The 26,610-nt window shown below is 27.5% G+C and overlaps 1 protein-coding gene across 4 annotated transcripts in view; it reads left to right on the plus strand.

Annotated features, from left to right (window-relative positions):
• The first annotated feature begins 3,277 nt into the window (after positions 1-3,277).
• Positions 3,278-26,610, plus strand: part of LOC111681546 (sex determination protein fruitless) — a 415,139-nt gene continuing 391,806 nt past the window's right edge. For 2 of the 4 annotated variants that reach the window (XM_046948231.1, XM_046948230.1), the window contains exon 1: positions 3,281-3,370. The gene's annotated coding sequence lies outside the window, so the exon portion shown is untranslated. Of the gene's footprint in view, positions 3,371-26,610 lie in introns of all 4 variants that reach the window. The other 2 variants (XM_046948225.1, XM_046948229.1) reach the window with 2 other exon arrangements.

A 26,610-nucleotide genomic window follows, 5' to 3' on the forward strand; every position in this document is an offset into this window, starting at 1 on the left:
ACATACTATACGTAATGTGGCGGTGCAACGTCGTAGTTAAATTTCAATAATAAAAATTTTCAAAATAATTTTTATTTTTAATAACAAAATAAATAAGCAACAAATAATAATAATAATAATAATAAATAGTTAAACTTAAATTTTAATCAATTTTTTTTTGCTAAATATAAAACTAATATTAATCATACGTCTTAGTAAATTTTTGTAAAGTACTTATACTATGACAGCAATGTGTTTCTATTATAACGAATGTTGTTGTATTTTTCGCAATATTTTTACATTATCCTGATAATCATTAATGTTTTTAAAATAAATGTGCGTGTTTCTTAAAGTTTAAAAGTAATTTTTAAAATAAAATCATAATCGAATATTAATAAATTTTTTTTCCAAACTTCTTTTTTCTTGGACTTTAAAAAAAAATATTGATAAAAGAATTATTTTATTAGTAAATTGTGACATTTTGAAAACAATTGGTTAATGCCGTAAGTAAATATTAAATAAAAATAAGAAAATTTTAAAGTTTTGAAAAATATGTTATATATTGATATGTAAAAGAATATTTATTAATTTATTTTACTCAAATTCATGTAAGTGCTATTGGACATAATTTTCTTATTTTGAAATCTTAACAATTTTAAATGTACAAATTTAGAGCATAATTTATATTTGAAATATAATTTAGTAAAATTTGTAAAAATAATCTTGGACGTAAAATTGTTTCTTTATTCATAATGGAAATGCTACAAAAGTTTCAAATTAGGAGAAAAAATTATAGCTTAGAGTTTTAGTCATCTCCTCTTAACCCCGAAAACCTATTTTATTCTCTAAAAATGTATTTTTTAGAACTTTGAGTAAAAACTCTTAATATGCTCTAAAAATTAACGAATAGCAATTGTAATAAAATATTTAAGTCCCTATTCATAAAGAAATTTGTTTCTTTTAAACCATTTATAAATCTAATTATGTATGGTAATTATGTTTTATAAACCTTTTATAAAATAAATGAATAATTGGGTTAGTAATGTAAAATTTAATTTTACAAGATTTTACGAGCTTAATAAAATTTTGTTTTATGTTCAGTTAACCCATTGATCCCTAAACTCTTGGCGTAAGTTCACAAATTTCTTCCCAATTTATTCATAGCTTCTAAACTGGTCTTGTGACATCCAAAGTTAGCGATTTTATGATTTTATCTGTTTATATAGAAATAAGCAATAAAAGAAACATAATCTTTAAAAACTCTTAAAAATATGCTACAAAAGCCAAATTATGCAAAATTTGTATTTATGTAAAAAATATGCAAAAATATACTCAAACAGCTCGATACAGAAACTTCTAAATTGGTCTGAGACGTGCAGATATTTTATCCACGAATACATAAAAAGACGTTTTATTTAAAGAAAAAAATTGATAGGTTAAACTGCTTATAACATTTTAACAATGGTGTTCGGTAAAAAATATTGAAGATTCTTTTGAAGTATATAATTCTCAATCATGTTGAAGAATTTTTCAATAAATGTGTTAATAGGAAATTAAAATATTAATAGTGAGCTGGGCAATTAAAAATATGCAATAAGAAATATATTATTAGAGCATATTTTTGCATATTTTGTTCTTTACATTATATTTATGCATATATTGCATTTTCAGCATATTTCGGCATTTTTTTACATATAATTGTATTTTTTTCGCATATTTCGTTCTTATCGCCAATATCATATTTTTTATAATTTTATTTTAAATAAAAATATGCCGAATTTTTTGAGATATTAATTTTTTTTATAAAAATTAAAAAAATTAAAAAAAATGTTTTTAATTGCAGCAATCATAAATGTTAAATCTATTCCCTAACAATTAATATAGCGTTCGAATTATACATTCTGTGGCAAGTGAAATTATTTCTACTTTGATTGTTGTTGCAATTGTTTTAAAATAATTGTTTTGCATTTTAATTAAACTCCTTATGATTAATAACATATTGTTTGTCAAAATTTTGTTATCCATTCACTGTGGCAAAATTTTATAATTCAATAACATTTGTGTACTCTACCCATCTATAGTGGTGAGTGTGGAGTGAGTTTGTGCTGATGTTTGTAACACCCTAAGTAGACTGATGGACTTAGAATCACTCTTTGAGTAGATTTAGCTATGTTCGCTTGTCCTTCTATCAGTGTGTCCATGTAAACCTTGTGCACACTCTACAGGCCCCAATTTTCGTGATATTTTAATAAAATTTGCCACAAAGATGAAGTCTGTTTAAAAAGCTTGAACAGGACTCTCAAGCTCATAACAGATTATTTAAATATAAATATATTTGAATTCATGAAAACAAAATATTCTACAAATTAAATCAACTAAATTTAAAGTCAAAGCAATAAGCCATGTATATACATGAAATATTTTAATAACTTAATTTTCGAAAAAAGTGTATTCCTAAACAAAATGCAGAAAATGGTACTCTTTTTTAGAACTTTTCACAATGGCTGAATTTATTACATCATTTTATCTTTCCGATTGCATTTTCCATATTATAAAAAATAATTTTTCATCATTTCAAAAGGAGCACTAAGTGATTTTTTGGAATCCTATGACAAGCATGTGCCGAAACCATCAATTTCATAACTCTGTGAAAGACTAAAGTATAAACCCAATTTTGGATTTGTCCAATCTTATAGTAATATAGTATATCTTTAATAAGTTGTTGAGTTTTTTACGAATAATTCATCCCACCAAATTAACTATTCCCAAGTCAATTACGATTCGATCTCAATTTAAGAATACAATACTTTTCAAATAAACGTATTTGTTTGGTAATGATTCACCTTTTTTACAATGTAAAGAGTTTTAAAACCAAGTAGATATCTGGTTTAAATTATAAATTGGTTTTTCATTAAATGTTTTATAATAAAACAAGTAAGAATACGCTTCCCACTATAGTGGATCAATCTTGTTAAAAATTTAGAAATTTCCTTTAGTTATAATAGATTTTGCGATCAATCTGTTTGAATTTAATTTTATTAAAATATATTTATATCTTTTTTTTATTTTTAGAAAAGCAAAAGCAACAAAAACTAGTGTAAAGAAAAACAGAAATTACAGATAAGTACTATAAACAAAAAAAATATTTAAATTTTAAATTAAAATCAAAATAATGTAGTTGCATCCAAATACATATGAATACCTTTAAATATAATAAAAATACAACAAATTAAAAACAAAACAATATAAAAAAACAATTAAGCAATTTACACTTTTAAAAAATAAAACAAAAAAATATTACATCTGCAAGAAAATAAAATAAAAGTAAAAGCAGAAGAAAAAACTAAAATCACATTTCATCGAAAGTAAAAGTTCTTCAACAAAAAAACAGGTGAGTTATGTCTCAAACTGTAATTAGAACTATATATTTACATTATCTTTTTTAATTTTTCTATACATTTTTAAAAACTTTGTATGCACATGTTAATTGTTCTGTTTAAAAAAAAAAAAATTCTTAATTTTAGTCAATTAAACTTTGATTTTATTAAAACAAATTTAATTTGTGAATATGAAATTTTTAAATACAAAAAATGTAATAGCCTTAAAAAATGCTGAAGGGAAAATTTTTTTGTTCTATATTGAATAAATTTATTTTTAGACTTTTGTATTAATTGTGTCTATTGCCGGAATTATTAATAGTTATAAAAATTAGTATTATTTAAAATTCTATAAAATTTCAGTTCCAGAAAAAACATACGAGTTAATTCTTTGGAATGATGTAATATAATTGAATTTGGAATCAAATAAAAATGACAACCCTTCTAGGACAAGCAAGTGCTTAAATCATTACTTCTTTATGTGTTTTTTTAATTACTTCTATAGAAAAGTAAAACTTTAACTTGCTAACTAACTAACTAACTAACTAACTAACTAACTAACTAACTAACTAAATAACTAAATAACTAACTAACTAACTACCTGGCTAATGAACTACATAGATGCAGTGTTGTCAAAAGCTTCAGAAATAAAATAAAAAAATAAAAGGAATAAGGTTAGAAAAAGGCAAAATATTTAGACCTTACAAATTTTTATTTAGACTAGTAAAAAGTCATTATAAGTTTGAGCGCAAGATTCTGGTCGGTAGATTACTTGATAATATTTGTCACGTATGCAAAATTTCAATAGGACGAAGCCCATGAAAATGTAAAAATCGTTCTTTGACTTCACGTCGAACATATGTACATAACACCTCTAATAGTGCATAATTATGAACACAAAAACATAATTATTGTCTAACAAACATACTTGTATCTCGAACAAAGTTTTATAGTTTTTAAAAGCACTGGAGGACTACTCCGTATTTTGAGCCTGATGGTCAAACGTCTTTTAGGTAGTGCAATATCCAATAATATTGTGTTTTTTAGATTGGTCTTGTTTTGCCTCTTAAGAATCTAGAATTAGTTTTTACGTTCGGAAATCAGTTAAAAGTTATAAAGAAATAAATTTTATATTATTCAATCTAATTATAAATAAAAGTTTTTACTAATAAATACTCTTTTTGTTTCTAAAACTTATTAAGTTTTTTTTTTAAATCTAAATCTCTTTGTAGTTATTTTTATTATAAATGTTTAAATATATAATAATAGATCTAAAATTTGGATTTTTTTAATGCAAAATAAGATAGACGAAAAAGGCTAAATTTAGCCTTAACTAGTTAGAGTGTTATGTTCGGCTATGCCGAATCTTATTTCGTATTAAATTTATTTGTGTCCAATTTCATCGGAACACTCGTATTTTTAAGCCATTAATGTGCATTGCACATTAAGTCATAAAGTTTTTTAGATAGATTTTAACTCGTATGAAACTTACTTATGTCGAATTTCATATAGTATTTTTAAGCAAGTAATAAGCGTTTAAGTCATTTTCTGAAAGGGACCTTATATGGGCGAAAGGATCAGTTATGAACCGATTCTCATAAAATTTTGCGTAGTGATTTTGGATCAAAAGAAACTTACTTATGTCGAATTTCATCGCTATATTTGTATTTTTAAACAAGTTATGACTGTTAAAGCTACTTCTCGAGGGGCCACTTGTATGGGAGCTATCCGAAAACATGTACCGATATTACCCATTTTCCATACCAAATAGAACTTACCTATAAGAAATATTTATGTGAAATTTCAACCCTCTACCTCTTTCCATTCGGACTCTATCGTTCTTTCAACAGACATACAGACGGACAGACATGGCTAGATCGTCTTAGAATTTAATGAGGACCCAAAATAAATATACTTTTGTGGGTCTATGACCAATATTTTGATGTGTTACAAACGGAATGACAAAACCAATATACCCCCCATCTTTTTTGATGGTGGGTATAAAAAGGCTAACCTGGCAACTATTTAGTCTAATAAAGTTTTACTAATAATGTGTTATAAAAATACTTTCTAATTCAATTTAATTCATTATGTTGCCTGTGAAGCCATAGAAGCCATGTATTGTAAAAGTAAATTTTAGCAAGTTACCCCTAACATGGTGCTGAAAGTTTTTGCTTGGATGTGTAAGTCGTCAAAAATTATATCAACTTGTAGCTTAGTAATCAAAATTATGATTTGTTTGGTGAATAAGTGAAAATGAGTTAAAGAACTACTTTTTATTGTATGAAAACTAGCTGCATCCATATTATATTTTAAGGCTACACACATCCGTCCATTCGGCTTTCTTTTTGGTTTTAAACGCAGTTGATTTGAATAATGATCTCAACTTTCATAAAGGGTTTAACATTTTAAATAAAATGATTAAATTCAACATAGACAAGTTTTATAAAAACTTAAATCTCGTTACCGAATTTCATTTCATATTGCTTTATTTTTTCCAAATTTCCAAATTGTGTTCATTTTTTATATACAAAATATTTGTGATCAAAAAAAATATATTTTGGAAAAATTCATTCAACTCTTATACAAACAAATTTATTTTAAATAAATTCATCTGTTAAAAATACTCCAATAATTAATATCACAACTCAAGCTTAAAATTTGACACATTGAAAAACAACAACTGTTGTTAAATGAAAAATAATTGTTAGTTCTCATTGCTCTAACTATATGTAATGAATTCATACACATAATATGCTTTCAAATTAATGCAACAGACGCATTTTTTTTTACCAAAACCCATATGTTTATTTGTCTATGAGCAAATGAATATATATAAAAAAAACATTCAAAGCGCCTAAATACACACAAAGGAATATTTTGTTTGAATAAAGAAGAAATAATAATTAAAGTGAAAAAATCTATATATTTTCCTTTCCATTTCCTCCATATCAAAGGGAGCAAAAAAAAAAAACAAATAAAACATTCAAAAAATAAAATCTGTAAATAAATATTTCTAACATTTGAGTCCTTAATGTTAAACTTTGAGAATTTTTTGGTTTAACTGTGAGTGTTTAAGTGTTTGTCGGATGGTTGCTGTTCTAGTGTGAATGTTTAGATAATTCTATGTGTTACATGTATTTTGTATTTTATTTCTTTTATTCATTTTCTTCTTCTAACAAACATTTAGCTTCCACAAGTGTTTACCATTTGGCAGCATCGTATTTCCAACTTGTGTTTATATGTTTGTATTTTTATTCTGGATGCTTAGATCGTCGTCGTTGTAGTTGCTTGTTGATTTGTTACAGTTCAAGCACTTTTGGTTGTAAAATATTAAAATGTCAAAATATTTCTGTCATATGTTTTTTTCCTAATTCCTTTGTTTTTGTTTTTTTTTTCTGTTGTATCCTATAGGTTACGTTTCATACTGAATGTTTATGTTAAGTAAAAATAGGCCTCATATTTTTTAGTTACTTTAAGTCGCATTGCAGTACATTTCAGTTCTGATCTTTAAATACTAATTTTCTTTTAAGTATGTAGAAAAGTAATACACAACTCATTTTGTTGATGATGGAGATAAAAATATCGAGTTGTAAAATGTTATATTTTAAAGGGTGTCATAAATAGGTGGTTTTTAAAATAAATTTTAAAATATATAAACAATATATACAAGTTTGACTTTTAAATTGGAAAGACATTTTTTGGCTAATGTTTGTATTGTACGAACGTTTATCAAGTTTTTAAAAACAAGTATTGAAAATTATCTCAAAATTATTTTTTTTTTTTTTTTTAATTACGTCAGTCAGAATTATGATGTATATATACTCCGAGTTCTTATAAAAAGCGGAGTCGATTTCGACATGTATGCCTGTTGGTTGGCATGTATATTGGGTTTAGTTTTTAAAATACCCTTGATATCAGAATTCGAACTTATAGCAGCTATCTCAACAAGTCTTTTCTTTTGACCTGGGATTACATGGTTGAAAATGATTAGAATCGGTTAAAAACTGCATATATAAAAGTAGCTCCCATTAGTGCAAATATAGTTGCGTTTCTAATTAAAATCGGTAAATACAAAAAAAAAAAATAAAAGTATTACTAAGCCCCGTTAACTCCACCTCCGGTTGTCGTTTAACCGAAATTTATTCTGCCGATTAAAATATTTTTTGTATGAAAACTGTCAATTTAACCTTAAGATAAAAAATAACCAGACATTGTGATAATGTGGGTTAGTGAAATTGTACTGTTTTTAAAAAAAGACACCTGCACGTATACGTGTTAATGTTTTAATGATTAAGTATACGCCTAATACCAAGAAGCACTTGAACAAAATTTTTAAGTTATTTTGCGATTTCGGTGCGATTTGGCATAACATCAGAAACACATTATATGTCAATTTATCCATTCATATGGTATGCTGTTCAAGTTATGTGTGTTTAAGTTAAAGGATGAAATCGGTTGAAAATGGTTGAATTTGATTCAATGTTTCATCTTGCTTCCTTATTAAACTACCTAAAATACTCTCGCATCTGCCCAAAAGAACTTCATTAAATCCTCGTATAAAGACTCTTTTAGAAAATAAGATTTTCATCAATAAATTACTTAATCCTCGGAATTCAACAAAAGGCATTTTGACAAAAAAAATCTTATTTTTAATATGTTTATAACACTTTGAGGTTTATTTGGATGATTAGTAGGGCTTAACTTTTTATGATTTATGATCATAAAATACTTTCTTATTATTTTAGCACTATACTCGTACTTTCAAACCAGTAGTAAGCATTAAAGTCATTTTCTGAGAAATACCTTAAATGGGGGTTAAGGTTAATTGTGGATCGATCTTCATAAAATTAGGTAAATATATTTTTGAAACTTATTTATGTCGAATTTCAGCGCTAAGCTCCAATTTTTATGTCAGTAATGGGCGTTAAAGTATTTTTTTTGGGGACCATATATGAGGGGTAGGATCAATAATGAACCGATCCTCATAATATATAATAGAGAGAATTTGACTAATATAAGACTTATTTATGTCGAATTTCTTCGCTATACTCGCATTTTTAAAGTAGTTATGACAGTTAAAGCTAGCTTGGGGCCATGCGAAAACGTGGACTATTATTATCCATTTACAATACCAAACAAATCTTACCTATAAGAAATATTTGTGAAAAATTTTAACTCTCTAGCTCTTTCCGTTCGATCTCTATCGTGGTTTCAGCCGACAGACGGACAGACGGACAGACGTTGTTAGATCGTCTTTGAATTCAAAAAGGACCCATATTAATAGTACTCTTTAGTAAACACCCTTTCATATAAGTATATGTTTATTTATGTTAACATAATCATACATACATATGCATTTTGAGTTTTTTTTACATATAAAATCAATTGCAACGCATTAGTTGCTAAAAACTTCATCTTTTGATAATTGAGAATACATATACAATGTTACATATGTATGAACCTAGTTTTTGGCTCATTTCTTTAGTAAGTAAAGCAACCCAAAGAAAGATAAAACAAAAAATTACTTGTAATTGTAGTAGTCATAAAATGATAAAGTTTGTAGTACAAGTAACAGTCGCCATGGTGGAACTGACTTTTGGGGATGCTATTAAAAGCAAGACCAAAATTTAAAAAAAAAAGAAAAAAATCAAAACAACACTAGGCAATAAGGAATTTTTAGAGTCACATATTTTGGCCTGTTGCCAATAAATAGTACACATGATATAAAATATTTATACCAAAAATAACACTACATCTATATTTACATATATATTTATGTATTCCAGTAGTTTTACATGGGTTTAATGTATCCCTTTTTAAATAGCTTTCTCAAATTGTTTAATTACAATATATGAATATATAAGTATGTCACTTGAAACGAAAGAGTTTTTTGCTATTGTAAAGTGTGTAACCCATTTAAAATATGAAATCTAATTATTGTTTATATAGGGTCCAATAAACGTTAATATATAACAGCAGGGTTATACACATAGCATTATGTGCATATTGCTGTTGCTGTGACTGGCATTTGGGTCTGGTCTTCAATCTTTCAACTCATTGTTACATACATATGTACATATATATATTTTTACTATTTACTAAAAGCACTAAAATGTAAACTACTGTAGTGACTATAACTTTGAATCACTTACTGATTTAATGTAACGTTGTCCATTTGTGTTCACATGCTATTCATATATCTATCTGTTGGCTGCTGCCGTCTGCATTATCGTCTGCGATTGGTGCTGCTGCGAAACACAGCAGTAGTAAATAGGCATTTTAAAATGAAGGCTTCAGTTATCGATTAAATATTTCGTTTATTATTATATTAAAGTTATACTCGTTTTAAAAGCTTATAATAAATGGTTAATCGAAATTTGACATTAAATCAGGCAATAGTTAAACATTTTATCTTCACCACAGAATATATGTTACTTTAATTCTTTACTTTCACTTGGTAATGTGATTAGAGACAATTACTTATTACGATGACTTACAAAAAGGGAGTTTAATAAGTCATTACTAGTTCTGTTCTATGTTCTGTTGCACAAATTCACTCGTAAATATTTTTGATTGGATGAATTTAACAATTGTTTTTCACAAAAAAACCTTATCAATTGGCAACAAATGCCATTGAAATCATAAATCAATATATGCTCTATCCTGCTTCAACACATTATAAGTTAGTATTTATCAGGCTTGCCTCATTAACCACTTATGTATTTTTTTTTTTTTTAATTTTAAACTACTCAACACTTAATGAACTTTTTCACCAAATCATGTCCTTATTCTCCATTTGATTTTGACCAAGATGAACAAAAAAATAAAAACCAAATAAACGAAAAAGCAAAACAAACAATTTGCTAACTGTTTTAAAATCCACAAATCAAATCCAATATAATTGACCCTAAATCTTGCACAAGCGTGTAATGTCATCGATAAGTCTTCAAATGCGAAAATGTATCAATTGATGTGAGTGATAAGTCTTGTAACTGGAAATGTTGTAAATGAATTGTGAAACTAAAAAGGGATAGAAAATAGAAATCTGTTTCTCTTTCTAAGTGTTAAAGTTGTTCCTGCCACTACAAAGGGCACAACAAAAAGGAAAGGAAATATTTACCCATTGACAATTTCTGCTTCATCTTGAGCTTTGGCGAAATTTCTAAGTGGGAAAGCTGCCAAATTTAAAATATTGAACTTGTTACTTGCAATTGTAATGGTGGTAGTAGAAACGACATAAATACATATTTACAGTCACAAGTTTATACACTACTAAATGCTTGGCTATATGTCTTGCGTTTAGTGTATTAGTGTTTAAAGTTTGATGTGTTTGTATTTTAGTGTATTTTTATATATTAGGGATGTAAAATCGAAAGATTATGAATTTTAAGAAATTAAGATTAAGATTGCATATTTTAGTAGAAATCTGTTTCAAAATATTTTGAGTCAGTATTGGACATTTTCTTAATTGACAATTTTCATACAAAAATATTTTTAAGGGTAGAAGTACAACGTAGGGTGCTAACGTTGTATAAATGTATATCCTATTCCTACATGTACATGACTTTATTTCTTTATATTATTGTCATTTAATTGTGTTGAGCCTTTTATTTCATGTTTTTTTTTTAAATTTTTCTACATTTTTTCTTTTGGATGTTTAGAATGTGTTTTTTTTCAGCAAACACTGTCAGTACAAGGACATGTTTGTTGTAATGCTTGTAACTAAATTTAACAACAATAAGTATGGAGAAACAACCAATCGATTTGAAATGTTTTGTATGCATGTTTCTCAGTCAGTCTATCCGTCCAGCAAACATGGCACTTTTAACTATTAAGTAGTTGCCAATAAATAATAAACAACAAATATTTGAAAAAAAAGTACACAACGAAATTCAATTCAGTTGCTTTAAATGTTTTAATTTTTGTAAAATGGATGGATATTTTCAAATGTGGAAAAATCATTAATTCAATCCTAGAGATTTATGGCTTTTCTTTTTTAAACATTGCTTTTGGACTGAATATTGAAAGCGTTAAAACTTAAATTGAATTGTATTGAGACTGTGCTAATATAATATTATTGATATCTGCTTACCATTGGGAAATGAATAAAAACTACCTTCTTATACTCAGCACTTGGTTCGCGAAACTTTCCCGCGAAGGCCTTGGACATTTTGAAACTTTTTAAACATAATGTATTAAAAAATGTGGTTAGAATTGAGGATAGGGACACACTTATCCCGAAAAGAATTGCTACTAAATTTGGTGTATGTTGCATTTTGGATTCCTTTTAAAAGGTGTCTTGGATAGTCGGCCATTGGCCGGTCGCTGCGATTTCAAACTTTGGGGAATTTCGAATACCAGCTTCGCTAAAATAAGCCTTTTTATAAATGGACTCATTGAAAACCATTGACTTTCTGTCGTATTGCTCTTGGACATTATGTCATTTTTGAAATTGTCATTATGTCCATGGTCATTAAAGCTCAACTTAGTATAGCATAAGGTCTATGGACATTATGACACACCAAGAAGTCGCGTTGGAATGTGTTAAAAAATTTTATTAAAAACTTCATTTGGAAATTTTGTTTTCTAGACGGCAACGTAAACACTGCCAACGAGATGTTTGCCATAATCAAACTAGGAGTGAAATCTTTCATTTCCCGGAAGAAAATCTGTGTTGATTGTAAGGAAAAATCTGACGCGATCTGCAACCAAGTGACAGAATATGGAATTTCACAAATGGTGAGGGTATAGAAACTATCTTATTGAAGTGAATGCAAGAAAAGATTGCGGCCAGATTTTCGATAGTGAAAAATTTAACTACGAATGTCAGATTCATACCGATCCATTCTTGCTGCCAACGGAATCAAAAGTTTATGGTCTGTTCTTTTGGGTAACAAAATTGTAAGCGTTGCTAAGGAGAAGGCGAATATACTGGTCCAAACTTTTGCATTAAATTATTAACTTATGAACCATTACCCACATTCTCCTGCGATACCAGTACTATGTTTAGAAAATCTCAGTGCCCAGATGACATCTCCACACACGTTCTTAGGATTGGCGAGGATACACAGGATTTTCCGATTTTCGTATTGGTCAATCTACTGGAGACCTAATGGTACTCTCTGAGACCAGTAGTCCCAATTAATTCAAAACATGAGTGAAAGCAGAATACTGGCGTTAAACATATGAAGGAGATTTAATCGAGTATGAAATGATACAATAATTTCCAAACTTAATTCTTTTGGAAAAGAAAAGGATTTTTTTTTAATTTCTGCAGGATATCATGTGATTTTTTACTACCTGCATTATATTTGAAGTAAATTTTACTTAAATTTAAAATCAAATTTAATTACATTTTTTAGAAATTTAATTCTTTCTGTTGCAGAGAACGAAAACACTAATTTTAATATAAAACTTACCAAGAATTTTGTTTTGTATTTTCTTTCATCACAAAAACAAAACTATCCAGTTGGAGGCATCTAAATACATATTTATTTAAATATATGTACATTGTAAATAAGTAGCTAACAATGTTCTTTATGTCTACAATTCCCGCATTTTATTTACCAGAGCCAGTAAATTCGTTTCCATTTTGTTTGTAAAACATTTCTAAATCTTGTTCAATCATTGATTTTTTTTGTTTTTCCTTACCAACAGCGTCGTCGCCTTCTACATCTTCTGGGCATATTTTTCTTCTTTTTATAATAAAGGTTGTGTTATGCAATTGAGGCAGCAGGCAATTTCAAACAATAAAAATACTGATAACAACCTTTTGAACGTGGCTTAATGAAATCTTTATATGCACAAATCTCCAAATAGACGTACAGCAGCAGCAACATCAACAGCAATCCCGTTTACAAACAAACTGAAAATGGATCTTCAAAGTTGACCATTGTACTGTAAAATTGAACATCTGCATTACAAGTTTTATTGTATTCGTTGTAGAAATAAAAGGAACCAATAAAACAAAAAAAGTAAAAATAGCACGGGAGAAAAAAGCTAAAGTAAAAAAAACAACAAGAAATTAACTTAAATAAAATGATTGCATTGATTTTAGTTCGATTGATGTAGAATTAAATGCTTGTAACAAACAAAATAACCCGGTAGAAGCAGCAGTAGAAAAAAAACCTAAAGTTATAATCGTCTGTAACAGAGAGGCTTACAAAAAAAAAACTTGAAATGTATTAAAAAAAAAATATATATATATATATATTATATATATATATATATATATATATATATATATATAATATATATATATATTATATATATATAGAAAATGCCGACAATAGTTTAAAGTCAAATACCGGAAACCCACAAACATAAACACAAATACGACTACAAACACAAATACCAATATGAACTCAAACACAAACAACAAAACAAACGGAACAATGAACAATTATGAAAACAAGTACACATGTCTGGTGTATGTAAAAGTTCAGCTGAGTTTTACTCCGTTTCTTTTTTCATTATTATTTATTTGTTGTTATTGTAAATACTCCTACCGACATTAACTACGTAGGTAGTCTTAAAAGTTATTTATAAATTTTTCCAACATAAAGACATTTTCTATTAAAATTCTAGTGAAATGAATAGAAATTAATGAACGAATAAACTGAATAATTCCTTACAAAACTTTTCCATTTTTCACTCAGTTTCATAAGTTAAACCATTTGGCCTGGAACCATTTGGCCTGGAAATTCTGCTAGCAGATTTTCGTTTTTGTCAATAATATTTTAATGTTTAAATGATGTCATGTTCAAAGGTTCAAATGTTTGAATATTATGTGAGGTTTTCTTTTAGTTCGGAGAATTTCAAAGACTACCGTCGTATTTAAACATTTTCAAATAATCTGTCTATACACTAATACAAAGGCATATTCACAGTGTTTATATAATTTTGTTGAAATACATTTTTTTTTGGTTTTAAATATTTAAATGCTTTTTTATTAAATCCGTTATTAGCGACTGACATAGTAATTAAATTTAATCAAATTAACAAAAAATAAATCTCTCACACGCACACATTTAAACACCCACAAAATGCTCGTTGGTAGAGCTAAAGGATGTTGTATGCAAACATTTACATGACCAGTCAAATATGAATACAATCACACATGTAGTAGCTGTGGCGAGAGAGGAAAATAGAGTGAAGTATGATTATTAACATTATATAGAATGTATTCGTATTGCGTGTTCACACCAACCAACATACATTTTGAAACATGTGCTCGAACAAATGATTAGTAACAGTGATTCTAAAACTTTTTGCATAAAATTCAAAATTTTAATTTTACAAAAATACTTTCTATAAATAAATGATTTGAAAATATGCTTATGATTTTTGGTTGAGCTTTATGTTAGAAGGGTTAACAGGTGTTTTATGAAAGTGAATTGATGTCTTATAACTGAAGTAAAATATAACTAAAAAATGGTGTTTTAAAAAAAATTATACTATACAGATATTAATATGCTTTTAAAAGTATACTTTTGATCATTTTAAGCAGAAAACATTAATGAAAGTTTGAAAAAAAATCAAGAGTGTGAAATCTAAATTTTTCCGAGACAATTTTCTTTATAAGTTATTAAAAATTTTGAAAACATCGCCTGTTAATAAGAGGTAAGGTTAGCAGTATTTTATATTTAAAAAAAAATTGTCAACAAAATATACAAAAAGCCCCCATACAAACTGCCCTTCAGAGAATGACTTGGAGGTCAAAATTCACTTATAAACACTAATAACTATTTTTAATTCTACATAAATAACTTTGAAGTAAATATGAATTCGTCTATTAGGATGGGGCCATAATTTCCCCTACACTGTAAAAACGCCCTCTTGTAAAAAAATTGTTTTATAATTAATCACAGTTTTTCAGGTAAGGTTGTATAAAGGCAAGACGAAAAAAGGTTCGATTTTGGGTTAAAAGAAAAGTATGTGGCAAATTGCCATCTGTAGTGTGCGCAAAAAGTTTACATGGACACGCAAAGGAACGGACGGACATAGCTAAACAGACTTAGAAAATAATTCTGAGGAGATTGCTATAACCAATATTATTAGGTGTTACAAACATCAGCATAAATAACCTCTTCACTATAGTAGTGAGGGGAATAAAATTGCTAAGGCGTTTTTTGTTTTTTTTTTACACATTTCAAATTATAAAATTTTGATCATAAAATTGCATTTATTTAAGTGCGAGCATGTACACATGTCTGCATGTAAAATAATTGTGTTAAGTACATGTTAAATACACAAAAAAAATTAAATTTTTAAAATAATATCAATGTTTTACTACATGTTATTTCACAGCTATTAGACAAATTTTTCATATTTATGTCATGCAACATATTCCAGTTAACCACACAATTATTTAGAATGCCAGGACATACTGTTCATTCACTTACTTCTATGGGGGTTTCAGTGGTGGTTTATGATCCTTCAGTAACACCATATAAAGGGTCTGGTAATATTTATTTTATTTTGCTAAAGTAAATTGTATATTTAGTTTAAAATTTTATGGAAATACCTGTTTTGTATTTGGTTTATTATTTACTTCAAATTATGTTAATAATAATTGTTTGCTATTTAATATGAATGTTTTATAAAATTTTAAAATTAAAGGTTATTAAATGACACGATAAAACTATTAAACACGTATTTTTAAATACAATTATTAGGAGTTTTGGATTATGTTGGAACTCATGATAAAGACTCAAAATTTCTTGCATATAATTCGCTTATATATTTCGCAAAAAAAGTATGATTCTATAGTCGGGCATAGCCGACCATATGATACCCTACACTAGTTAGTATGTTAAAAATAGGGATTAATTAAAAAAATGAAGCATTTGATTTGTTTTCTTAACTTTATTCTGGAATATTTTTACTTGTTTTTGGCAAAAAAAAGAGATTTTTTACAAGAGAGCTCTAAGGGAGTAGGGGAAAATATGACCCTATATTTATAAATGTTGGTAGAGAAAGTAAAGTCTACTTTAAAGTTATTTATGTAAAATTTCAAAGTTTTATTAGTAGCTTTTTCAAATGAAACCCGATCATTACAAAAATCGGTAGTGTCATTTAGAGTTCTATAAAATTAAGTTTTGTCAATTTTTTTGACATAATAGAACATTCAACTTTATTATGAGCTCAAAGGCCCTATATGAGGGTATTGGTTGTATGGGGGCTAGTCGAAATAATGGACCGATTTTAGCCTAGGCTTTGTCCTTGGGCCAAAAGAAGCGTGTGCCAAATTTCATCCAATTATCTTGAAAATTGCTGCCTGTTCCTTTCGCACAAAGTTTACATGGACAGCCAGCCAGCCAGCCAGACGGATGGACGGACGGACGGAAACAGCTTAATCGACTCAGATTGGTATACTTTAAGGTATAGAACGAATATTTTTGTATGTTACAAACATCAGTACAAACCCAATATTTTATTGTACACGAGTAAGCACAGTGGGCGTAACTTCGTAGGCAACTTACCTAACTCTTTATTTATAAGTTAACGTGGTAAGTACTTACCTTTTATGTTACCAGCGTATTGAAATACTTATTAAAAATGCTATTGTATAGGTAAATTATAGAAAATTTAGTTTAAGGTTTTGCTGGCAGCTTGTAAATAGATTTCGACAAACTTCCAGTTATAGAATTTTTCTCTGTACTAAAGATTTTAAAGATATTAGTCTTTATCAATGGATCTCATACGTCCAACCGGTAAGATAGTTTGCAAATATCTCATGGCAGCGATAATAGGTTCATCCTAATCGGACAAAATGTTGTTTGTTATAGTTCAGCGATTTCAGTGAATATATGTTCATTGCAATATATACGAATCTTCCAAAACAATAACAATGTTATAAAGCAAGTAACAACTATATTGTTAAGTTCTGTAAAGAACAGTGTATGAAATTCACATGAATCGTCCATTCGAAACAAACAAATCAAAGAATACACTCACATAAAGAAAAAAATCAAAGTTGTAAATGACTTGTGAAATATTACAGCGAAAAATAAAAACGTTCTTACAATAAGAAAATAAAAATGGAAAAACTTTACATAAACATCATAAAGCTTACTGACATTCAATGATGAAATGCCAAAAATGTTGCCAAAAAACATGAAATGAAGAGAAGACTAAATGGAACTAGTTTTGTTCACACATGCTCTTATGCATTCCCAGCAAACAGGAAGGTATTATTTCAAATTGAGTATGATTTCGAAATTATTTCTTAAAAAGCAAACACTTTAAAATGGTTTAATGAAAATGTATGTATATATCTATAATCCTTTGTTATTTATTTCAAATACCCAGGAAAATATGAAAATGTTTGTCTATAAATTATATCGTACTTCAAAGGTTTACTGGGTACAGTTGCATATGTATGTAAGCCTTAGTACCCAGCAGTTAGACAAAGAGTCAATGCATTAAAAGAACATCGATTTCCATTAACGTCTAATAACTTGGTTGGTTATATTTCGTTTTCGTCACAGATGTACTCTTTGTAATCGAGGCAGAAGACAATCAACACTTTTATGCCCGCTTTGCAACGATGGACTTCCTCGTAAATGTATCGAACTACCCATTAAACTCTTTAGGTGAAATAGGAAGTTCGGAACTGTCCGACCGAACCTCTGGGTAAACATATACCTACACCAACGCTACAGCAAAGAGAAAAAAGAATAATAAAGAAAAATATAAACAAACAATAACAAACCAAGTTGGAAAATATAGACAAACAGACAGTGACTTCATTAAATCAACGCGTTGCCAACAAAATATAAATCCTTTTTAAACAATAAAGTAACATGACGAAGAAGAATATAATAAAAGGCATGACAAAAATAACATAAATATATAGGAAAACGAAAAAAAATATACATAGTACATATAGTTTTTTTTTTTTATATAAATAATATAGAAGTAAAACAAGTTAACATTTACAAAAGCGAATGCAATTCAGTTTAAAGTATAACAATGCAATACAAAACATTCAAGTGACAACACTTTGCGTCTCGCTTCCATCACCATACAACTCACTTTACTTTGTTCGCGTTACTGCCACAATATAAAGAAAAGAAATGCATGTTGCAAGTGCATAAAACAAAAAAAATCAATGTAAATGAAAATAATATGAAATATCAAACATACAATGCGACTAGCTCGTATCAGACAAACAATGTTTTGTCAGCAACATATTTGTTTAAAGTAGCAAAGTTTCTCTCTTCTCCTTCCATGACAAAATAAATTTTTATTGTTACAAAAAGAGAACTACAAAGCTTTGTATGCAGTCATTATTGCTTTGTATTGTTTTTGATTTTTTTTGCATTTGCTTGCACAAGAATTAAAAGTGTCTGGCAAAGTTGCCAGTTTTAGATTTTTAAAATTCTAAGATTGAAACTATATTTAAGGTAATAACAACAGTTCGTAATGGCTGAACTAACTAGCAAAAATACGGTAAAATCTTCTTCCTAGTCAACAACTTATTTGCCCATGACGAATTTTTTAATTTAATTCATATGTCAGGTTCCAAGCCCATTTTTTGCTATTTATTACCACAAGGTTCACATGGATGTCAGCTGTTTTAGTTTTCGAAATATATAACTTTTCACTATAATTTGAATGTGGGCGTGGCACTACTTATTGATTAATACATACTTCAAACATTTTGAGCTATTTCAAAAAATTTAACTAACTAGTAATTGACAGTTGACTATTTACCGTAATATTCAAAAATCATATACCTTACTCGATATCAAATGGTTTAAAAAGACTAGTAAATAACTTCATAGGTAGGGTATTAAGACAATTTTAAATGATCGCAATTTTTGGTGACTTTATTTTGCCATTATGTTTGTTTGTGTACATATGTATGTGTGTTTTTATCAGGACATTTGAATGTATGTATGGTGAGTGGGTGAATTTGTTTGTTTGTGTTCAGTTTTTCTCTTTGAAGAATAAAAACCAAACTATTTAAGGTTTTAGTTAGAGAACAATGATACAAATACATTTATTTATTCGTATATACCTACATACTTGTGCATGTAGACAGACAGTAAGATATACATGTAGATATACAAATTAAACGCACACACATTTACAAAATTTTCATGTCGTAATGTATGTTTGTCTAAACATCTAAGCGTTTGTAAATGTGGAAAAAATGTTTTTCTGTACTTTGTAGTGTAAAATAACAATAGATATTGTCTCGCCTTTTTTAAGCATCATAACGTACGAGGCGTGATATATGTTACATACATTCATACAACATTCTGTTGTTCTCAAAGTTTTTGTTTTAATGGACGGACATGACACAAATGTACATTTTACGGTACGAACCAAATAGTAAAAAAAGTATGCAACTTCTAAAAATGAAGTATAGACGTGATATTTACATTTCCGTTATTTAGCGGAAAATTTTACAAGTTATAAGCTTATCAAATATTATTGTTAACGACTTGTAAATGGATTATTGTATTGATTTTGAATGATTTAAATAAAACATAATCCGTCAAAAACTAGGTATTGACTTTGAATTATAATTACTTACCTAACAACATACTTTTCAGTGACTACTATAAATCGTCTGGATTGCATAGAAGTAGTCTAAGAAGGCCTTATTAATAATGTGTAATATACTTTATAATTCATTAGTCTTCTTGGAGCTATAAAAGCTCTATACGTTTCTTCAAGCGATTTACAACGACTAATTTTTCTAATTACTTGTAATTACTTTTCTCTAATGATAGCGCTGTGTGCAAACAATAACTTTAAATGTCATTATGTAAGTAAATTTTTAGCATTTTAACATCATGGAAAGTTTTTGCTGGGAAGTTTTAATCATAATTATTTTTTCTATATTAAATTTTTATACTTTTGTAGTAATCGGCTAAACTCACTTATATTATAAGTTAATCTTATGTCATTTCAATGTTATTTATTGATCTGAAATTTCACCGAAAATACGAATGTATAAGAGATTTTTTCCGTGTTTGATTCGTGGTAAATTCATTGATACGTTCAATATACTGCCATTATTTTATATACAAGTATATATGTATGTATATATTGTTACTGTTTCTATTTCTATTTTTGTATTTGTTTTTTTTTTTTTTTTTGTAGTTACTGTTGTTTTCGTACACCACGTGTACATCAAAAAACTAACAATCAAGTTCACACATTAAATACAACATGTTCATTATGTTTATGACGATGATGATGACGACGATGGTAACACACATTTTCTAATGCCAAAACATCCGCCAAGATATATATTTTTTCTCAACACCGACACATGAGTAAAAGCAATATATATGTATGTATATGTTTATATAAATATACACTGACATGTGTATTAGGGTGCCCTTTTTAATGTTATTTAGATAATTATTTTAAACGAAAATTCTGTTAAAAGTAAAAAATAATGTTCCGAATTTGTTGCATGTGCTCTAGGGTTCTATAAATCGACTTTCGAATAATCGAACAATCAACTTTTTGTCGAAAAAAGTCAAAAAGTCGAAGTCGACTACTGTGTTTCAAAAAAGTCGATAACTCGACTATCGTCTGTGAAAAAAGTTGAAAAGTCGACTTTGTTAATAAAAGTCGAAAAAAGTCGGGAAAAAGTCGAAAAAAGTCGGGAAAAAGGTCGAAAAAAGTCGACTTTTCGTTTCAACTATAGAACCCTAATGTGCTATCGCACGCATCGTAAAATATGCATGCGATGTTTTTGTTTAGGGTAATTATGGATCGAACTCTGAAATTCATGGACCAACTTTTTGTCTATTATTATAAGTTGAAAGAGTTAGTGACATACAAAGGTTATATAGAGGTGAATGAACTGAATCCCCATTGTCAATTTTTCATCAATCAGTTTTTAATGTCACAAAATTTTAAGTTCAACTAGGGTCAAATCGCTGCAGAAATTAACAAGAATAAATGTGGGACAGCATTAAATATTGTCTTCTGATCGCCACAACAATATTTACACTATTTTCCACATAATTTATTAAATCAAACCAGTAATCCAGTAATTAACATAGACATTATTTTCCGATACTAAAATAGAAACTCCCTAATATTCATATTTTATTATTCAGCTGTAGTTTTATTTCCTTTTTATACTTTAAGGAGTATGAAATTTAAATTTCATCACTCTTAAAGTTACATGACATAGATATGAATAAAATTTTCTTTATATGATAAAGTACTTCCCATATATGTATACGAAGCAGGAATAAAGTCATGGAAATGTTTAGCTACTGTAACAACTCTATTTCGTTCTTGGATTGTTTGTAATACCTACATATATTCATAACTTTCTAGAATTTCTCTCTTTTAGTATTCTCTAACTTCATACTTAAATCACACTGTATAGGAATTTTCTATGTCTATAAATAGTTAGTAAGAGGGAAGTCTAGAAAGCACTTTAAAGATTGCAACAAATCTAAAGTTTTACAAATTTTTTGGTTAAAAATATATTTCTTTTGTAAAGAAATATAAAAATTCCCATATAAAAATTGTTTGTATAACATATGATTTAATAGTTTGGCTGATAATTTGCTATTATTTGAAAATTACATAAATTACTTGTACACAAAGTTATCATACCGTTTCAACACTACTTATATCATAATTAACTCTTAAGTAAACTTATTATTTATTAAAGAATTTGTCGTGCATAAACTATGTATTCAGTCTGCCCTCGTTTTAGTAAAATACTCATGTGTTTTCACTAACACTTCATGACCACAAAATCTACTAGGGAATGCAAATTGTTGAATGTATGTGTAAATCTATAGAAAAACATTCACACATACAGAATATATATGCTACATTATGTTCATTGCAAACCTAGTATATCTGGTGACTGCTTTTAAATCTAACAGTTAATATTTATGATCACGAGTGGTTAAAAAGTAATTAGTATATAGTTTATAATGTATTGTAATCTTGAAAAATATAAACTATTATTAAAAAAGTCTACAAATAAGTAGATGATCGATTCTACTAAGAAATCGAATGTAGTCAACATATAGCTGACAACAGTTATCAATTTAAATTTAAATGTATTAAACGATTTAGGTCAATTAATTAAAACTTGCTTCCTAAATGGTTACATATACACCAGCAAAACTAAAGGTTATATATGTTTAAACGGGTTTTTTTATGTTTTCTGTTAATGTCTGTATTTTTTTCAGTATTTTGTCATGTTTTCTAGTCTAGTAGCTAATAGAACTCTCTCAAAGAATTACCATTACATTAACAATACTCTTTGATAAACATACTCATTCACATACATATATACATATATAGATTTGAAAAGGATAATGATTACCCAGCATAAGTTATAATATAAAATTATATAACAAAATGTTACAATTTTTAAAAAATAATCTTTCACATATAGAAAAGTTTATATAAATACATGCGAAACTAGAGCCCATTTACAGAAATTCTGCATACTCCGATTTTTGTTATCAGCTCTAACGTTCATATAAAAAGACTTCAAAGTTAAAAGGACTTACAATTTCAAACGAATATTTAAAAATATATAGACGATGATGCTATTACTATTATTAAATGAAAGCTGAAAATTTATTTATTCTATCAATATTATTTGACTAATTTACAAGAAAATTCTGAAAAGAAATTAACCCCCTTTTTTGTAAAATATTTTATCTTTTATATGTAAAATTAAGTGAAGTCATAGAAAAGGATTAACATAATAGTCTTTATTATTAACTACTTTTTCTGTGACAAATATTGTTGTTTTCTCTTTTATCAAAGCATGCAGAAAAATTTAAGTTTTGATGAAATTTTCAGAGATTATCTCGGATTTTTGCTCACATCTCATGTCAGCCAGAATCGCTAAAGATCTTAAAAAAATTATCTCAAAAGACTTAATTTAGAATGAAATGACAAAGAATATATATTTAGAATAGAATGACAAAGAATATATGTATATAGGTACCTTTGAAAAAGATAAATTTAAATTTCGTTTAACAATATGTTGGGTTATCATCATAAAGCATCTTTTTACATTGACGATTATATTTTGGGTTTTAGTTTATTGGTCTAATCGTTTCATCATCATACAGACACTTCTTCAACAGGGTAATAAAAAAGCCCCCAAAGCAGCAACTAACAACATAAAGTTTTCGAAAAAAAAAATAATCTATCAATGTTTTTTTTCATGTGAGACTTTAATAATTTTTAAGTTGTTTTCAATAGCTGTAAAATTTTATTTTGTCTTTTCTCTTTCTGATATTTAAATATTCATAAAGTACTTAAGTGGTCAATTAAAAGAGCAAATTGGATAGAAGACAAATGTTTTCTTTATCTAAAAGTAAGTAATTTCTTTTAATAACAATTTATTTGATATGTGTAAATACTAGTTCTTAACATGGGTGTAAGATAAAGAAAATAGTTTATAATTAAATTAAGACAAAGAAAAAACAAAATATTTATTTTAATTAAATTTTTGTTTGAAATTAAAAACAAATAGTTAGACATGTACTCGGGGATTTTTAATTGAAATTCAGTTGTAGAAAAATAAATAAATTTGATTATTATTTTTTTTTAATTACTTAAATGTTTTTTAACTATTTCAAAGTTGTAATTTCTTTATTATTTTAACTTTATACAGGCTAAACACTTTACGTTCTAGCTGTTAACTACTAATACTACTACTGCTGCTGCCATTGGCATAAAATAGTAGGGTTTTGTAAATGAAGTGTTGTCCCGTAGGTTCTTTATCGAACGTAATTACAAAATTTCAAAGTATTTGCCAGAGGTTAATGGAAAAGTTGCTGTACTTATGCATTTTCAATGACCTATTACACAAACATGAAAACACATTTATATTTACATATATAGGTACATATATTTTCATACAAATATATGAATTTACCTTCTTCTTTGGCTTGTTACTTACTCATGCTAACCCACCAACCACACTATGCATAAGTTCATAAGGCCCTGTAGCGTATAAATGTTGTGCTTAGGTTGCTATAAAATATTAATCATACGCACTGTAAACCCTAAAACAGTTTAGTTTATAAACAAGTTTAAAGTAAGTAACTACAACAACAACGTCTAACCTTAATTTAAATATTCTGTAATATAAGAAATTTACACGTCTTTTTTTGTTTCTGTATAAAACATACAGAAAATACTTTATTTCACCGTGTGCCACTATGAACTTGATTTATAGATATTCGATTATGTGTCATGTAAATGTTTTGCAATGAAATACAAAATACTTTAACTCTACATTTTTCAAATTTTAAACATTATTGAACCCTTTTTTACTTTATACAGTCCCTTATATCCACAGGAAAATTATTTAATTTTCTTAATTTTAAGGCTCAAGTAAATAAATAGAAATAAAATGCTACATTATACTTATTTGACTTTTTGTATAAAACTCCTTTTCATATAATTCTTTGCAAATATCAAATTTATTCACCATATAATAACTTAATCACTCAGTTTTAATATCCTTAAATGTCCTGCGTTTATATTTTTTTATAATTAAATTATCAAACCAACAAAAAAGGGGATAAATGAAATGAAAGCAGCATCAATTTTATAAAGATAATAATTCAAAAGTTACTGGTTTTACTTTATTTTTTCACAGCAAAGAGGCAACAGACAATCCACCAGACATACAGTTTTGTACAGATCAAAAAATAAATAAAGTAAATGTGGGTTTGTCTGTCTTTTTTTGTATTTTTGTAAACTTCATAATACTTTACATACAACTGTTACATATTTTTGCATTACAGCACTAAATTACAGCTGAACTCATAATCAGCAGCACAATCAGCTTGAAATTTTTTAACAACAACTTCACACAGAAGATGTCTGTTGGATTTTTGTTTTTATTTCTGGGTAAAAAAACAACAGAGCAAAAGTAAGTTGTATCAACTTTAATAATCCATCGTAGTCAAACTAAGGGCTGCCAGACTTTTTGTCAACACCTATGGACAATTAATTACATTTAGCAAGAATAAGTTGTTAGCAGATATTAATAAAAATTAATTATTAAATTATTAAAATTTCTCTGTCAAGGTAGAAAAAGTTCAAGGACTTTCTTTACAAATCATCTGGCAATATTTATCACTTACTCAGACAATAATCACTAATACACACATACTGTTATATATGTATATAATAACAATGTCCCAACAAGCACAAAGTCAAACTTATTAAAAATTTAAGAGATTTTTACCCGAGTCACCGATTTGAATTAAATCATGAGAAATTGCCGCAAAATTTCATTAAAACTGTGGTAAATTGTTAAGTGTTAAAGATAATTAATATATTATTTTTACCTAAAATAGAAAACAACAATTTTGTGAAATAATATAATACATTTTTGCAGATCGTTCTAAATTTTGATTTACTATCTGATAAAACTCATAATTTTTAAAATGAAAACTGCATAAAATAATGATGAAAATTGCAAGGACGTATACTTAATATCTGTGAAATCAATTAATCATTAACATGTATACGTACAGGTGTCGTTAAAAGCAGTAAAATTTCACAAGGTGAAGTTTCGTAGGAGGTTTTTATAAAATTTCATGACATTTTTCTTCTTATTTATGTAGTGGTGTCCGTAAATGGTTATATGTATTCACATATAAAAAATATACAATGTAGTGGAGGATACTGAAAAATCCTTCCTAAAAATTTTACCAAAATTCAATAAGCTTCTTTATGTTTGCTGGGTTAAACTACATGAAGGACTGAAAAAGGAATGAGTGATAATGCAAACATCAGACAATCTACTATTTTTAGACTTGTGTCATTGTTTTGTTTTTTTCTTTTTTTTATTGGAGTAAATAGTAACCGCCAACCATACAGTTAAACATCATTATGTATAATCACGATAAAGCAACACAACACCAAATAGTGTAGAGTGAAGTACATTAAAGTAACAAGAATTAAGACAAAAAAAAAAAAAAAACATAAAACCAAGAATGAAACTGTAAAAAAATTTCAATGACTACATATACTATTTGTACTACTTTTAAGTAGTCTGGTAAAAACTCATCATTTTGGATGTATAACTCAAAAAATGCGGATATTTTTATATTTTTCGATTAACTTATAACAGTCGAAAGGTCTAACGTCCGAACTACAAAGCGAATGAATTCGCAGTATTTTCTTCAAAAATAAAGATTCTTTGATCCCACCATATGAACAGAGTTCGTTAGCTTTGGTGTCCATTCGCCTATGTGACTAA

This window comes from Lucilia cuprina, chromosome 4 (genome assembly GCF_022045245.1).
Source record: "Lucilia cuprina isolate Lc7/37 chromosome 4, ASM2204524v1, whole genome shotgun sequence".
In the NCBI taxonomy this organism is placed as follows: domain Eukaryota; kingdom Metazoa; phylum Arthropoda; class Insecta; order Diptera; family Calliphoridae; genus Lucilia; species Lucilia cuprina.